The sequence below is a fragment of the Cetorhinus maximus genome, chromosome 7 (assembly GCF_964194155.1).
Source record: "Cetorhinus maximus chromosome 7, sCetMax3.hap1.1, whole genome shotgun sequence".
Taxonomy (NCBI): domain Eukaryota; kingdom Metazoa; phylum Chordata; class Chondrichthyes; order Lamniformes; family Cetorhinidae; genus Cetorhinus; species Cetorhinus maximus.
The window spans coordinates 39,961,311-39,979,605 of NC_135885.1; positions in this window are offsets into that span (position 1 = coordinate 39,961,311).

The following is an 18,295-nucleotide window of genomic DNA, read 5'->3' on the forward strand; positions in this document are numbered from 1 at the left end:
ATTCTGACCTGCCACCTGTCCTTGTGCAATTATATGCTTTTTTCTTTAAGTTAAGTTCTTTAAGTTTGATACTAGCTTTAAATTTTTTAGTTAATCACGGATGGTGGGTCCTCCCCTTGGAATTTTTCTTTCTCGTTGGAATGTATCTATTCTTTGTATTCTGAAATATCCCCTTAAATGTCTGCCACTGCATCTTTATTGACCTACCCCTTAATCTAATTTGCAGTTCTCTTTAGCTAGCTGTACTTTCATGCCCTCGTAATTGCCCCTATTTAAGTTTAAAATACTAGTCTTAGACCCACTCTTCTCTCCTCAAACTGAGTGTAAAATTCAATCATATTATTATTGCTGCTACCTTGGGGCACCTTCACTTTGAGGTCACTAATTAATCCTATCTTGTGGCACAATGGAAGGTCTAGTATAGCCTGCTCTCTGGTTGGCTCCAGAATGTGCTGTTCTAAGAAACTATCCCGAAAACATTCTATGACCTCCTCATCTAGGCTACCTTTGTCCAACTGATTTTTCCAGTCTATATGTAGATTAAAATCCCCCATGATTATCACCATACCTCTGACAAGTTCCCATTATTTATTCCTTTATACTCTGTCCTACTGTGAGCCATTATTCATGAGCCATAGTCATGTTTAATAATCATAATCATGTTTAATAACCCCTTGAATGGCACCTTATCAAATCTCTTCTGAAAATCCAAGTACACAACACTGGTTCTCTTTTATCTACCCTCAAAAAGCTCTAATAGATTTGTCAAACACAATTTCCCTTTCTAAAAACTGTTAGCTCTGCCTCACCATATTGTGATTTTCCAAGAGCCCTGTAAGCATACCTTTAATAATAGATTCCAGCATTTCCCTACCAGTGATGTCAGGCTAACTGACCTATAGTTTCCTGTTTTCTCTTCTTGCCCACCACCCTTCCCAACCCCATTTCTCTTCTGCATTCTTCCCCTCATTGACATCATCAGTAAACCATTTCTGGTTCTACATGTATGCTGACGACACCCAGCTGTACCACTCCACTATTTTGATCCCTCCACTCACTCTGAATTGTCTGTGCTTATCTAACATCCAGTCCTGCATGAGCAGACCTAAATCCTCCAACTAAGTATTAGGAAGACAGAGCACAAAATCCATTCTGCAGCCACCAATCCCATCCTCCCCCCGGTTACTGTCTGAGGCTAAACCAGGCTATTCACCAGGTTGGTGTCACATTTGACCTTGAGATGAGCTCCCAACCACACATCTGCTCTACCTAACACCCATCCATCATTTTCTTACCTCTGGACTTGACTATCTCAATGCTCTCTTGGCTGGCCTCCCACCTTCCACACTCTATAAACTTGGAACTCAGTCAAAGGTCTATTGCCTGTACTCTAATTCACACTGTCCTATTCACTTGTTACCCTGTGCTTGCTTACCTACATCAGCTACCCATTCTGGCAATACCTCAATTTGAACAATCTTGTTTACAATTCCTACATGACCTCACCTCTCCCTATCTCTTAGCAATGTGCTTGAATCTTAGATGCCCTCTGAACAAGGGCAATTGGGGGATGGGCAATAAATGCTGGCCTCGCCAGTGATGCCTACATCCTAGGAATTAATTTTAAAAAACTCTAACCTCTAGCCCTACAACCCCCTGAGATCTTTGTGTTCCTCCGATTTTGGCCAACGCACATTCCAATTTTAAATAGGCCACCATTAGCAACTTTGCCTTCAGCTGCCTGAGCCCTAGGTTGTGGAATTCCTTCCATGATCCTTTAAAAACTACCTTGTGACCAAGCTTTTGGTCATCTATCCTCATGTCTCCTTATGTGGCTCAGTGTCAAATTTTGTTTGACCCCCCTGGGAAGCACCTTAGGATGTTTTACTATGTTGAAGGTGCTTTATGAATGCAAGTTGTTACTTAATAAGAGATTCAAACTTTTAGAACTCTCTAAACACACGGTTCCACCCGATTAAAAAGAGAAATAGCCATCCTATGGAGGTGTTGACCAAGAAGGTTTCAGTGGCACACAGTTTCCATAAATCAGCATGTAAAAGAATGGTTATATGACAGTAGCGACTGATTTCAACACATATTCACAGACCAGAGTTCTGGACACTCCCATTAGTGGAAAGGTCATCTCCACCTCCTTAAACCCCTTCATAATTTTGAAGACCTCTACTAGGTCACCTCGTTTTTTCTCTGGAGAAAAGAGACCCATCCTGTTTAGTCTTTCCTGATAGTTGTACCTTCCGATATCATCCTTGTAAATATGTTTTGCCTTTTCCCAGTGCCTCCATATCCTATTTGTAGTATGCAGACCAGAACTGTGCACAATATTAAGTGTAGCATAACCATAGTTTGGTTAGAAACCAAGTAATGTCACCCCTGCCTACTTAAACTGCACAAAAAGCAATCCACCCCACTCATCAACAACATGAAAATATTGTTTCCATTTGTAATGCCTATTCAATGAGGTAAGAATTTGAGCACACATCCCACCCTGATTTCGGAACAGGTGCTTGTGTTTCACTCTTGGTCTCTTAAATAGTACTTCTAAACCAATTTGAATTTCATTTCTCCCCATTTTCCTTGCTAAAGCCAGACTAACCAACTGTCCATATTACTGAAAAAAGAGACATGTCAAAGCTTTTCATCATGCACTCATCAGGACATTCGCAAGAATACCAATATAGGGGGGGAAACAATCATTTATATTGTATACTTCACAAACAGTATAAATTGTTGTTTTCCCCTCATATTGGTGTTCTTTCGTGTCCTGATGAGTGCAAAACAAAAAGCTTCGACATGTCTCTTTCTTCGGCAATACTCATGTTCTGTACTACCGGACGATTATCTGTCCCTAGATCATTGCCAAGTGCGTTTCCAAAATATAACCTCTGATTCTAAAACCTCCTTATTCTTCAAAAATGAATATCTGTCTCTGATTCTCTTTCAAGCACCTCATCTTCTTCCAAACCTCTCACCTTTCCTTTAGAATCCCCATTCTCTATCATACCATCCATAGTACCCTCTCTCTTTTCCACCCTCAAAGTCCACTTACGCACTGAGTGATGTCTCATTGTCAGTTATTTCAATCTCCATCTCAACTTGTCTTCCCCTGATTTCTCTTCCCTCCTGAATTTCTTAAACCTCTCCCTCTGTTAAGCTCCCCTACCATTTCCACAGCCTCTCCTTCGACCTTATCATCTCCTGTGGCCTCTCTAAATCAATGATCTTGATCACAGATGAGGACCTTTCCAATCGCATCCTTAACGGCCTTACCACCCACATCTTAGCTACTTCAACCCCATTTCTTTCTGCACCCACCTTGAAATAACTCTCCAACCACCCCACCCACCTTCACCTCGTGCTCCCCAGAGGATGGCATCGGAGGCCAGGGGTGTGTGTGTTGGAGGTCAAAACTGATGGCCCTCACCTCGTCTTCCCGGTAGTTAATTGGAAATTTATTTTAGCTCATATAGGATTAGATGTCAGGAAAGCAATCTGAAACACAGGCAGTAGAATGAGGTTGAGAGAGGTGGTGGTGAAGTAGAGATGGGTATCATCAGAATATATGTGGAACCTGGTGTCTTCGGATTATATCTATGGAACACTAATGTAGCATAATGCGTTAATAGAACAGTTATGGTAATGAGTTAGTGATGTATATCATGGTGTGACAGGACATCAGCAGTCATGGGCTAGAGACTCTGTAGAGCAGATGGAACAGTCTGTACTCATGCGAGACATACCGACCCTGTAACCTATCTTACATCTAGTGTTAATAAAGCAGTTTGAAGTAACTGCCTGAGTCAGACCAAGATAAGATAGACTACACAACCAACATACAAAACAACTAAGAATCCTTACCCTCCCCAACCTCTCTGCAGCCTTTACTACAACTGACCATACCATTATTCTCCAACACCTCTCTGTTGTCAGGTTTGGTGGGACTGAGAACAGTTCACTCTTAACTATCCAATGGTAGCAAGAGTATTTCCAACAATGGCTTCTAGGCTCTCCACCGTTTTCCCTGGAGTCCCCCAGTGATTTATCATTGATCCCCTTCTCTCCCTCACCTACATGCTGCTCCTTCATAACATCAGCCAAACACATTGGGTCAGCTTCCTCTTTTATACTGATGTTGTCCTTTCCACCATTTCTGTTGACCTCTCAGCTGTTGTCCAGTCTCAGATGAGCATCAATATTCTTGACACCAGTTCCATTATCCTCCAAGCCACCGTCTCAGTTTGAACCAGATTGTTTGCAAACTCAGTATCTTACCTAGCCTTGATCTGAGCTTCTAACCCCGAATCCACTCTGTCACACAAACAACTTGCTTCCACCTCTGTGGCATCCACATCTGCCTCAGCCTGAGGCCCTCATCGCACGTTACCTCCAAATTGGAATATGGCAGTGCTTTCCCGGCCAGCTTCCCGTCGTCCATAAATCTCAGCTTGTTCAAAACATTGCTCACTGTGTAACATAGCAAGCCAAGTACCACTTGCCAATCACTACTGTCATTGCTGGCATACATTGGCTCCCAGTTCCCTATTGCCTCTGATTTAAACTTGACATCCCTATATTTAAATACCTTTGTGACCTCACCTGCCTATCTCTAACTTCCACCCCCCAATATTTTTTTTAATTCTTTCATGGGATCTGGGCATTCAAGGCCAGCATCTGTTGCCCATTCCTAATTGCTCTTGAGCTGAGTAACTTGCTAGGCCATCTCAGAGGGCAGCTAAAAGTCAACCACATTGCTGTGGGGCTGTACTCACCAGTAGGTCAGACAAGTAAACCAGATGGGTTTTTACAGCAAACAATGAGTTGCATGGTCACCATTATAGGGATTGGCTTTCAATTCCAGATTTTATTAATTAAATCTAATTTGCACTAGCTACTATGGTGAGATTTGAATCTTTATCACCAGGCTTATTACCTGGGATCTGGAATTCTAGTCTAGTGATAATACCACTGAGCCACCATCTCCTTTGAAATTCCTCCTCTGTTCCTCTCACTTTGGCTTTTTTTTAATTCATTCTTAGGATGTGGGCATCACTGGCTGGGCCAGCATTTAGCCCATCCCTAGTGCCCTTGAAAAGGTGGTGATGAGCTGCCTTCTTGAACTGCTGCTGTCCGTGTGGTGTAGGTACACCCACAGTGCTGTTAGGAAAGGAGTTCCAGGATTTTGACCCAGCGACAGTGAAGGAATGGCGATATATTTCCAAGTCAAGATGGTGAGTGGCTTGGAGGGGAGCATCCAGGTGGTGGTGTTCCCATGTGTCTGCTGCCCTGGTCCTTCTGGATGGTAGTGGTCGTGAGTTTGGAAGGCGCTGTCTAAGGAGGCAGTATATTTTGTAGATGTTAGACACTGCTGCCATTGTGCGCCGGTGGTGGAGGCAGTGAATTTTTATGGATGTGGTGCCAATCAAGCGGGCTGCTTCGTCCTGGATAGTGTCAAGCTTCATGAGTGTTGTGGGAGCTGCACTCATCCAGGCAAGTGGGGAGTATTCCATCACACTCCTGACTTGTGCCTTGTAGATGGTGGACAGGCTTTGGAAAGTCAGGAGCCGAGTTACTCGCTGCAGGATTCCTAGCTTCTGACCTGCTCTTGTAGCCACAGTATTTATATGGTTAGTCCAGTTCAGTTTCTGGTCAACGGTAACCCCCCAGGATGATGATAGTGGGGGATTTGGCAATGGTAATGCCAGTGAATGTCATGGGGTGATGGTTAGATTCTCTCTTGTTGGTCATTGCCTGACACTTGTGTGGCGTGAATGTTACTTGCCACTTGTCAACCCAAGTCTGGATATTGTCCAGGTCTTGCTGCATTTGAACATGGACTGTTTCAGCACCTGAGGAATCGCGAATGGTGCTGAGCATTGTGCAAACATCAGCGAACATCCTCACTTCTGACCTTATAGATGGAAGGAAGGTCATAGATGAAGCAGCTAAAGATGGTTGGGCCTAGGAAACTATCCTGAGGAACTCCTGTAGTGATGTTCTGGAGCTGAGATGATTGACCTCCAACAATCACAACCATCTTCCTTTGTGCTATGTATGACTCCAATTGCCCTTGAATAGGTGGTGGTGAGCCACTATCTTGAACCACTGCAGTCCATGTGGTGTAGGTACACCCACAGTGCTGTTAGGGAGGGAGTTCCAGGGTTTTGACCCAGCAACAGTGAAGGAACAGTGATATATTTCCAAGTCAGGATGGTGACTAGCTTGGAGGACAACTTCCAGGTGGTAGCGTTCTCATGCATCTGTTGCCCTTGCCCTTCGAGGTGGTGGAGAATGCTGGTTGGAAGGTATTTTGGAAGGACTTCAAGGGGACAGAGATAGGCTGGTGGAATAGGCAGACGTGTGGCAGATGCAATTTAGTGCAAAGAACTGTGATTGGTAGGAAGAATGAGGAGAGGCAATATAAAATAAAGAGTGCAATTCTAAAGGAGGTGCAGGAGCAGAGAGACTTGTGGATATATGTGCACAAATTGTTGAAGGTGGCAGGACAGTTTGAGAAGACAGTTAATAAGGTATATGGGATCCTGGGCTTTAGAAATAGAGGCATAGACTACAAAAACAAGGAAGTTGTGTTGAATTTCTATAATACATTAGTTCAGCCTCAATTGGAGCATTGTGTCCAATGCTGGATACCGCAGTTTAGAAGGATGTAAAGGCATTACAGAGGGTGCAGAAAAGATTGACTAGAATGGTCCTGGAGATGAGAGACTTCAGTTACATTAATAGATTGTGAAGGTGTGCTGTTGTCTTTAGAGAAGAGAAGGTTGCGAGGGGATTTGTTAGAAATGTTCAAAATCATGAGGGGTCTAGGTAGAGGAGATAGTGAGGAACTGTTCCCATTTGCAGAAGGATCAAGAGTTAATGACACGAATTTAAGATTATTGGCAAAAGAACCAAAAGTGAAATGAGGAAAAACTTCTTACACAGCGCATGATTAGGATCTGGAATGCACTGCCTGGATAGAGTGAGGTCCAATCGTGGCTTTCAAAAGTTAATTGGATAAGCAACAGAAGAGAAACAATTTTCAGGGCCACAGGGTAAAGGCAGATCAGTGGGATTAGCTGAGTAGCTCTTACAGAGAGCCAGCATGGACAAGAGGGGGTAAATGGCCTTCTTCTCTGCTGTAACCATTCTATGGTTCTAGATGCCATTTGTGAGTTGCCACAAATGAAAAAAAATCAGCATCCTTCTATCAATTTCCAGTCATTTTTGTGTGGGTTCTCCCAAACTACCGCTGTAACTGCAGCATAAAATTGACAGAAATCCTGGAGAAATGATGTAAATAGCTGTTTCTCCTGGTTCCCTGCTGAAGTTAAGGTGGGAGAGTGGGGAACCCCCATGTGTAAATCCTAGACAGAAGCCAAGTTGGATTGTCCACAAAAACATGTGTGGGAATCGTGATGCACGATTAAATCACACCCATTCAATGTAATGCAGATCATCCTTGTGCTTCCCATCATTATCATAATGCATGTTCATTGGCTACATACATCAGCAGGGGGTCCAATATTGTTAGTTGCAAGCACTACTTAAAGATAGACTGTACCACTCAAAGCTAGACTGCATCGCTTAACGCTAGCCTGCACAATTTAAAGCTAGCCTGCGTAGTATAAAGGGTTAATGTTAAATATGTAAATATACAGTCTACATCATCAGTGACATAACATCACATGACAACAGAGCATGGAGACAGGTAGTTCTATGTAAAGCCTCATGCTAAGTCTGTATTGTACATACTTAATATAATGTTCAATAAAAAGGTAAAGTTTACCAACAGCCCTGACTCCAGCAGTATCTTTAAATCCACATCATGAACAGCTCCCTCTAAGACCCACAATGACGATAACAGAGCCCGCACTAATTAAAGCTAGCCCGCACTAATTAAAGCTAGCCCGCACTAATTAAAGCTAGCCCGCACTAATTAAAGCTAGCCTGCACTAATTAAGGAAGATGCATTGTGTCTGCCAACATCATTCGGAGCAGTGTTGTGTGACAGAAAACAGTGGCTGACCATGGGACCAAGGTTTTCCAATGATGCACTGGAGGTCTTGGTGGAGGAGGTGGGAAAGAGGGAGAGATGTCCCCTACATGGGGTATTGGGTGGAGGGCAGTAGACCCTCCAGACACACAAAGAGAAGGCAGTGGGAGCAGATAGCTGTGGAGGTAAATGCCACAAATTTAAAACCTGGATACAGTGCCTCAAGATGTTCAGTGACATCATACAAATGGGCAAGGTCAGTGAATGCATCTTTAAATGCCATATCCCTATAACTGCATCACTAGCCTCAGCCACGGACCAATTTACTATTCAGCTACAAACAAACAATCTCTTACAATTAGGACCCATACCTAACATTATATGCTTCACCTCACCCTCAGGAGAGGCGGGTGGAGATGGTGCCAAACACTGGGGCCTGGGGGCTGGATGGGGGTAGGCCCGGGAGCTGGGTTGGGGCAGTGGTGGGGCCTGGGCTTGGTGTTGCAAATGGAGTTTCTTGTCATCCAGGCCTGAGCAGCCAGAGCTTCAGACCTGAAAGAGCAGCTTTAAAACTATTGGAACCGTCAGCCTGACAGTTCCAATTTTTTTTAGCTGATTTTTCAGGTCAGTATCATTCAGTTACTGCGCTGCTGCCTCTGACCTTCAGGCAGCTTTGTGATTCCAATTTTTTTTTAAAAGCCTGCCAGAAAACCATGGAGCTGCCCAAAGGTCAGCAGCAGTTCCTATTTGCAGCTACTGTCATGAGAGTGCTCGCAGCTGAATATTTGCTTGAAAAATGGTAAGTCAAATGCCTGAAATCATTTTAGAGCCAATTGGATTCTGGGGCGGTGGGGTGGTGGGGAGTGGGGAGATCGGGAGGTGGGGAGATGGGGGGTGGAGTGTTGAGGGGCAGGGCTGGTGGGAAGGTGGGGGGGTGGTGAGTGGGGATGGTGGGGTAAGGGGGTTGTAGGGGTCACTTTTAAGGCTTAGTGCCACAAAATTAAATACTGTACATGTCTCAAAATTCCCTTCTGAATTTAATCTAGTATATAAATAGCAGTCTAAATTTTCATTATACTCTAAAGCAGACACAATTTTGATGAAATGCTGTGTTGATGCATCAGAGGTTTGGGAATTTTAGGCCTCATCAAAATAAATATAAGAAACTAAAAACTGGGAGTGATGCAAAACTCACTATCGTCCATGTTATTATTCTTGTAAAATCTGGGGATGGAATCCCTACTTGTCACTAAGATATTGCTTAAAGAAAGATTTTAAAAATCTCTACTCCATCCTATGTTCACCCCAGGTAGGCTGTAAATTCAGTGTACAACAATTCGTATGACAGCTTCTGGTGAAGGGGAAGCAATCTAGTTTTTGAGTTAAGGCCGTACTGGGTTTTTGTACCATGCATCATTCTTCTCTGAAAAATTTAGATCAACAATTCAACCCACATTTTTCCTGAGTTGCTGGGAGATGTCTGATTGACAAATCCTGGGGATAGTGTCATTAGTGTAAAAGAGGCAAGTGAAATTTATGGTATATTGTGGGTTGGTGCCAGAGAAGTCAGAATGATAAGGTTGTATTAGCTACAGAGTTGAATTGTTTGTAAATGTAGTGATTTCTTTGTAGCCACTTTCCTGATGTCAGTTATGTGATTAATCAGCTCTTGATTAATCATCCTTAGAGAATCAGCATTGGGCCTCCAATTTCACCATTGTCACTCTGCCTACTGCATGCAGATGTAATGAAAAAATGACAAAACCTACATTAATGCAGCACCTTTCACAATGTCCCAAATTGCTTTACAGCCAGTTCAATACTTCTGAAGTGTAGTCACTGGTATAATGTAGGCAATGTTGTCAAATGGTGGAGCAGGCTCAAGGGGCTGAATGGCCTACTCCTGCTCCTAATATGAATGTTTCAACCTGATAGTCTCCTAGCCTTGGACGGCCCGCTTCTACCTCCTACACAAACTACACAAACAGGACTGTCCCAGCAGACCGATTGTGTCAGCCTGTTCCTGCCCCACGGAACTCATTTCTTGCTATCTTGACTCCATTCTCTCTCCCCTTGTCCAGTCCCTTCCCAGCTCCATCCGTGATTCCTCTGACACACTACATCATATCAACAATTTTCAGTTCCCTGGCCCCAACCGCCTCCTCTTCACCATGGACGTCCAATCCCTCTACACCTCCATCCCCCACCGGGATGGTCTGAGGGCCCTTAGCATCTTCCTTGAACAGAGGCCTGAACAATCCCCAACCACCACTACTCTCCTCCATCTGGCTGAACTTGTTCTCACACTGAACAATTTCTCCTTTAACTCCTCTCACTTCCTCCAAATAAAAGGTGTGGCTATGGATACCCGCATGGGCCCCAGCTATGCCTGTCTCTTTATGGGATATGTGGAACATTCCTTGTTCCAGTCCTACTCCGGCCCCCTCCCACAACTCTTTCTCCGGTACATCGATGACTACTTTGGTGCTGCTTCATGCTCTCGTCTGGACCTGGAAAAATTTATTAATTTTGCTTCCAATCTCCACCCCTCCATCATTTTCACATGGTCCATCTCTGACACTTACCTTTCCTTCCTTGACCTCTCTGTCTCAATTTCTGGTGATAGACTGCCCACCAGTATCCATTACAAGCCTACCGACTCCCACAGCTACCTCGACTACAGCTCCTCACACCCCACTTCCTGTAAGGACTCCATCCCATTCTCTCAGTTCCTTCGCCTCCGTCGCATCTGTTCTGATGATGCCACTTTCAAAAACAGTTCCTCTGACATGTCTTCCTTAACAGAGGTTTTCCACCCACGGTGGTTGACAGGGCCCTCAACCGTGTCCGGCCCATCTCCCGCGCATCCGCCCTCACGCCTTCTCCTCCCTCCCAGAAACATGATAGGGTCCCCCTTGTCCTCACTTATCACCCCACCAGCCTCCGCATTCAAAGGTTCATCCTCCGCCATTTCCGCCAACTCCAGCATGATGCCACCACCAAACACATCTTCCCTTCACCCCCCCTGGAGACATTCCGCAGGGATCATTCCCTCCGGGACACCCTGGTCCCCTCCTCCATCACCCCCTACACCTCAACCCCCTCCAACAGCACCTTCCCATGCAACCGCAGAAGGTGCAACACCTGCCCCTTTACTTCCCCTCTCCTCACCGTCCAAGGGCCCAAACACTCCTTTCAAGTGAAGCAGCATTTCACTTGCATTTCCCTCAGTTTAGACTACTGCATTCGTTGCTCCCAATGCGGTTTCCTCTACATTGGAGAGACCAAACGCAGACTGGGTGACCACTTTGCAGAACACCTTCGGTCTGTCCGCAAGCATTACCCAGACCTCCCTGTCGCTTGCCATTTCAACACTCCACCCTGCTCTCATGCCCACATGTCCGTCCTTGGCCTGCTGCATTGTTCCAGTGAAGCTCAACGCAAACTGGAGGAACAGCACCTCATCTTCCGACTAGGTACTTTACAGCCTTCCGGACTGAATATTGAGTTCAACAATTTTAGATCATGAACTCTCTCCTCCATCCCCACCCCCTTTCCGATCCCCCCCTTTTTTTTCCAATAATTTATATAGATTTTTCTTTTCCCACCTATTTCCCACCTATTTTTAAATGTATTTCCATCCATTGTTTTATCTCTACCTTTTAGACTATTTCGATTCCTTCACCCCACCCCACCCCCACTGGGGCTATCTGTACCTTGCTTGTCCTGCTTTCTACCCTTAATTAGCACATTCCTTAGATAATATCACCACCTTCAACACCTCTTTGTCCTTTTGTCTATGACATCTTTTGGCTATCTCCACCTATCACTGGCCCTCTATCCAGCTCTACTTGTCCCACCCCCCTTCAACCAGCTTATATTTCACCTCTCTTCTATTTTTACTTAGTTCTGTTGAAGAGTCATACGGACTCGAAATGTTAACTGCGTTCCTCTCCGCAGATGCTGCCAGACCTGCTGAGTTTTTCCAGGTATTTTTATTTTTGTTTTGGATTTCCAGCATCCGCAGTTTTTTGCTTTTATCTTATGTGTGTTTCTATGTTCGTATGTCATTCTGGATGGATGAGATGAGCTGGGTTAGATGGTCTTTGTCATCCATAATTATCTTGCGAATAGAGAGTGGAATCATGGCTAGAGTTCTGTTTATTTTGTTGCTAATGGAAGTTTACTGTGACCAGGCTTTGTGGGGTGAAATTGCCAGGACAGCAGTGCCTAATGGGCTTATAGTGAATCAGTAACCTGTTTTACACTCCACGTGATTCTCAAGAGTCTTTTCCATTTGTTTCAATCTTGTCCATTTGTCTACTTATCTAATATCCCATTCTATCTTGGTGCTTTTATGAGTTTTTTGAGGTATTTAAATATTGTGATAAAGTTTTATTGCATGGTAGATATTGAAAATATCTTATAGTGAGAAGCAGCAATCAGCAGTCTTCAGACCTGCTGATCAAGAAATCACAGATACAATTGGGAACCATTCAGTCTTTGTCCTCAAGCCTCTTAAAAATTGTGTTACACAGAAATATCTGAGGGCTCCAATGTTTCTCACTGACAGTGAAGACCTATGCTGTTCAATCATTCCATTTTGTTGCTCAGGAGTTATTTGATCTTTCTATCCTGTGAGATTACTGATAAAATAGAATCCAATTATACCCCTTGTGTGAAATAATTATATTGAATTATATCATGCGCCCAAGCAGGAGAAAGTCTTCTACTTTTTCTACAGAATGGAAAAGCTCTTGTGCAGTTTATCTGGGTTGCAAGTATTGAATCTTTCCTCCAGATATGAATTTACTATCATTATGTCCATATGGTGCAATGTGCAGAATATGTTAATGAGGGCTGAGGCAGTCACCCAAACCATTGTTATCGTCTACACAATGTTATAAGTAACTAATGGGATATCTTCCTGTCAAATTAACAATATTGCACGATGCTGTTAAAGTAAAATTTGTACTCTCTGGTTTGTTTAATAGTTGCACTGGGATCACCTATAAGGCATACACAAACTAACACTGCATTATATCGTTGCTGTTCTTAATATTAATGACCCATGCTGCTTATATACCAAGATGACATTTGTAATCAGGTGCCAACAATGGGCATTATCATTTCACTAGGACCGTGCTGTGATTGGTGAATTGATTGGGGAATCTTGAGGAGGAAGGTTAAAGTTGTTGGCGGTGGGGGGCACAGAATAAGGGGTCCAGAAATAAGACAAGCACCAGGGCCTATGATTTCTGTACCTGGCCCTGCTCTCTCTCACACTTAGCACTACTGTAAGTCTCACACACTTATCGCATAGCTTGCACACACATCCAAGTATTCAGCCATGAAAGCCCCATTACCTAAACAGATTGCACAATGTAACTACCACACTTCCTTCTCTCTTTCTGAAGATGGTGGCACATAATCAACGACAGCAGAAACTAACCAGAGGGGGAAAGGTGCACATGCATGCCCTAAGCTCCATGGAGGAGATGGTGTTGACCATTGTTGGAACAGCCATTGCTGAGCCGGGTGGAGTTGCCCAATCCATTGAAGATAACGATATCCTCAAATCTAATCCTCCTTCTCACATCCCACCACCCCCTCATCCAATAATCTGTCTGGATTACAAATTGCACACAGTGTAAGCATGCACTTTCTCCATTCCCTTCAGGACAATCTTACCCTTGTGCCTTTCTCCTTTCAGGTACCCAAGAAGTACAACTTAGCCAAGCAGTAGAGGAAGACTAAGAAACAATGATAATGAAGACACACTGTTAATTGATTTCACAGTCTCAGCCACCAGCTCAGATACCAATACTCTGCGTTTCTTAGGCAGGATCTGCCATGCGACAACAGGCACAATATGCACTGCAGCCAGGGGCAATGATATCACAAGTTTCAGCTTGCCAGAGGGCAAGGTAGTACATGAGTTCCAACGTAGAGGACTCAGGTAAGCACTTTGAAGGGAAGGGCTGATGAGTGCATATACCAAAATGCTTTGCGCGTTGGGAAACTTGCCAGAAAGTCTGCAGTCAATGTCAAAGGATGTGCAGGAGTCTGGCACAAACTTGTCACAGGGCTTTGCTCTGAGCTTGGAGCTCATCCTTTCCAGCATGGAACAGGTGGCCAGCTCCACCAACACACCCGTGAACCTTGATGGACGAAGTCTCAGCTCCCGTTGCAGCACAAGCAGCTTCCACTACACGTCTGAGTGCCACAGCGGAAGCTCAGACAGATTTCATGGAAGCTCAAACTGCTGCCAAAAAGGGCCTTACAGGGTGTCACGCCCTGTCCTCCAACAGGTTATTCACATTGCTGAGGCATTAATTCCCTCTTAAGGGTGTGAATTGGTGGTGGGGTAGGAAGACCATCCATGGGCCTTCCTACCATGGACTTATATCAAGGTGGAGACAGGAGGGTGGTGGGGTCCCCACCTCCCACCCTCTGCCTGATTAAATGCCACCAAATATGCCATGGAGTGGGCATTAAATTCTGTCCATTGTGTCAGCGTGCCACTGGTCTGCTCCACCACAATTCCTGTGGTAGCATGTCTCCCATTGTATGTATGATGCACACATAAGTATGGATTGTGAATCAAGAGCCTTAGTGGATAGCCTTTGTTGCCCAGTAGCCACCCTTTGGTTTGCGGGCATGGTTGAAATATATTTGGCACAGCAGACTATCTTAGAATTGAAAAATCGGGAAGTTGTGCCGAGCCTGTTTTGAACCTTGGTTGGAACACACTTGAGTACCAAGTGCAGCTTAGTCGACACATTATAAAGAGGATATAGAGGCACTGGCAAGGGTACAGTGAAGATTTACAAGGATGATACCAGAAATGCATGGGTATACATTTCAAGAAAGAATTAACAGGCTAGATCTCTTTCCTCCTGAACAAAGAAGGCTGAGGCCTAATAGAGGCCTTTAAAATTATGAAAGGTTTTTATAGACCGGATACAGAGAGAATGTTCCCTCTTGTGGGGAAGAGCACAATATAAGGCCATCAATATAAGATAGTCACCAAGAAATCCAGTAGGGAATACAGAAGAAACTTCTTTATCCAAAGAGTGGCGAGAGTGTGGAACTCACCACCACAGGGAGTGGTTGAAGCAAATAGTATAGATGCATTTAAGAGGAAACCAGACAAGCATGTGAGGGAGAAGGGAATAGATGATTATGATAAATTTAGATGAGAAAAGATGAGAGGAGACCTGAGTGGGGCATAAAAACCCAGCATGGTCTGGTTGGGCTGAATTGCCTGTTTCTATGCCATATTTCCTATGTAATACTCAGTAAGAATGAAGGCATCATGGCTGCTGCTAAGGTATTGGGCATTAACTTGCATAATGTGCCACCGATGGTCACACACCAACTGAATGTTGTGCGAGCAGAATCCTTTCAGTTCATTACATGGCAAACTTGACATGCAGGGCCCACAAAGCAGTGGGCATGCTGTCTATTGCACCCTGCACCTCGAAAAAGCCAGCAAATCTTGCAAACCCTTGTGCTCGTTCTTCCACCTGTTCTCTGACAAGTGGAATGAAATGAAATGATCTCCCTTTGAATACAGAGACTCATTAACCCCCCTTATGCAACATTGGACAGGAAGCTGTGAGATGTTGCTAATATCTCTAGTTCCAGCTTGGAAGGAACCAGATGTATAAAAGTTCATAGACATGGTCACCTCTGTCTGAGATTTGGAGTTGTGTCTGCAGCAAGTGACAGAATTCAGTGATAACATCCTCAGTGAAGTTCAGACATTCCAAACATTTGTCATGCTGAGATTCAAGTGGATGAAATGCCCCCTGAACACCCGAGGTTGAAATGGCCTCCTGCTGAGAACCCTCCTCCCCTGTCCTCCTCTTCTCTCTTCTAGCAGCTTGTGCTGCTCTGCATGGCCTCTGCTCTTTCTCCAGTCATTCTCGATTCCAAGAGGAATGCCTACTAGTACTCCAATGTCTGGGAGTAACTGGTTTGTGCAGAAGTCTTAAAGTAAGCAGAAGTCTTGAAATAAGCAAAAGTCCTTCAGGACCTGCCACACATCTGCTACACCTGTCCTGTAGACTTTTGAAACATAAAACAATGATGGAAAGGAGAAAAACATGAAGAATTGTAGCAACAGGCAGAAGAACTAAACCAGGAACTAACCTATAAGTAGTTGATGATCCTGTTAAATAGCATTGATGTTGAGGTACAAAGTTGATGTTTCGAGTCCTCATGACCCTTCAAGATGATTCGAAACGTCAACTTTGTTCTTCTCCGCTGATGCTGCCAGACCTGCTGAGTTTTTCCAGGTAATTTTGTTTTTGTTTTGGATTTCCAGCATCTGCAGTTTTTTGTTTTTATTATTGATGTTGAGGTGTTCAGCTGTGTGAGGTTAAGAGAGGAATTCCATTGCATTTGATCTTTGCCTGAAGGCAGTTCTTTGGCCCATTGTCTGCTGATGCTGCATTCTAAGCTGTTTTCCTCAGCAGTTTTTGTCATTGATGGCTTGCTGTTATCTTCCACTCTCAGGGGAAGGGCCAGGAGGCAGGTCCTAAGTTTTCCTTAGTTGGTACAGGAATTGAACCCACTCTGTTGGAGTTATTCTGAACCACATGGTAGCCATCTAGCCAACTGAGCTAATTGGGCCCCTGGCTAGAATATGGGGCTCCAAAATATCAATGCTGGCACCAAATGAATGTTGTCCACTCATTGCAGCCATGACCTATCTGTTCTACATCCTATGGCAGATGTTAATATGCTTCCTATCCCCTTCATCAAGGTGGACCCTGGTGCACTTCATGTCAGAAGTGTGTGCATGCCTCCTGGATGCCATTTTGGAATGCTAAGAGCACTTGTAACATCATGTTATCAAGTTCAATTTTTCCCCCTATATCTTTACAAATGAACTCATATCGCTTGCAGACTAAAACAACTGGTTTAATCTCTATATTAAATAGCAACAAGAAGCATTTAATGTATGCATTAACAGATGTGCTAACAATAGCACATAAAGAGAAATAAACCCAGTAATTTCATACCCAGCTACGCATTCCAGTGATCATTGGATAATCATTACATGAAACTAGAGATCATGCAAGAGAAATCCTAACTACATAAGATTCCTTGTTACATTATAATTTTGTATTCAACTCAAAAGTAACCAAATGGCTTAGTGAACAAGGCAACACTCCATTCTTTATTTGGTTATACTTCACATACCATAGATAATCTAAAGTGTGTTCTTTAAAAAGTTGCATGTCTTTATGAGAGCTGGTTTTATTTTTATTTAAACAAATGATCATGTGAAGGTAAATTCACTGATCTACATGTGGAGCTGCACACAAAGGGAGTAAATGAGAATGAACACAATGGTGTTGTGCCTTACCTCCAAGTTGTACTCTCTTTAAGCTGAGAGCTTAGGATCAGTGAAGTTATTCTCTAGTGTTTAGGTTGAGGCCCAGACATATAACCTCAGTTCAACATTGATACTTACCATTTTACAATTTAAAAATGTGGAGATTTTACAAAGCAGAGAGTGGAATATGGATTGACTGCCGTCACCCATCCATAGCTCCTTCACTTATCCTGGCAGGACTCTTTCATCTGTTTAACTGATTTATGACTGCATTTTCCAGTGTGATACATTGTCAGCTAAAAATAATGATTTTGAAACAAATGTATGTACACATCAGCATGTCTCCAGGAAGTTCTCGATGACAAAGACTCATTGCAAATTGAGAGATCAGCAGAGAGACATCAGAAATTTCAGTTTGAGAGTGAGAAACTTGGGTCAGAAACAACTGTGCCAAACTTAAATAAGGTTAATTACAAAGGAATGAGGACATAGTTGGCTGGAGTGGACTGGGAAAGCAGTTTAGCAGAAAAGATGGTTGATGAACAATGGGAGACGTTTAAGAAAATAGTTTATGACTTACAACAAAGATATATCCCAGTGAGGAAGAAGGATTCAAGGAAGGGGTAAACCAACCATGGTTAACCAAGGAAGTTAAGGATAGTATCAAATTGAAAGAAAAAACTTACGATGTGGTGAAGATTTGTGGTAAGCCAGAGGATTGGGTAAGTTTGAAAAACCAACAAAAGATGACCAAAAAAATAATAAAGAGGGAGAAAATAAACTTTGAGGGTAAACTAGCAAGTAATATAAAAATAGACAGTAAGAGCTTTTTTAAATATATAAAAAGGAAAAGAGAGGCCAAAGTGAACATAGGCCCTTAGAGAATGAGGCTGGGGAAATAATAATGGGGAACCAGGAAATGGCAGAAGAGTTGA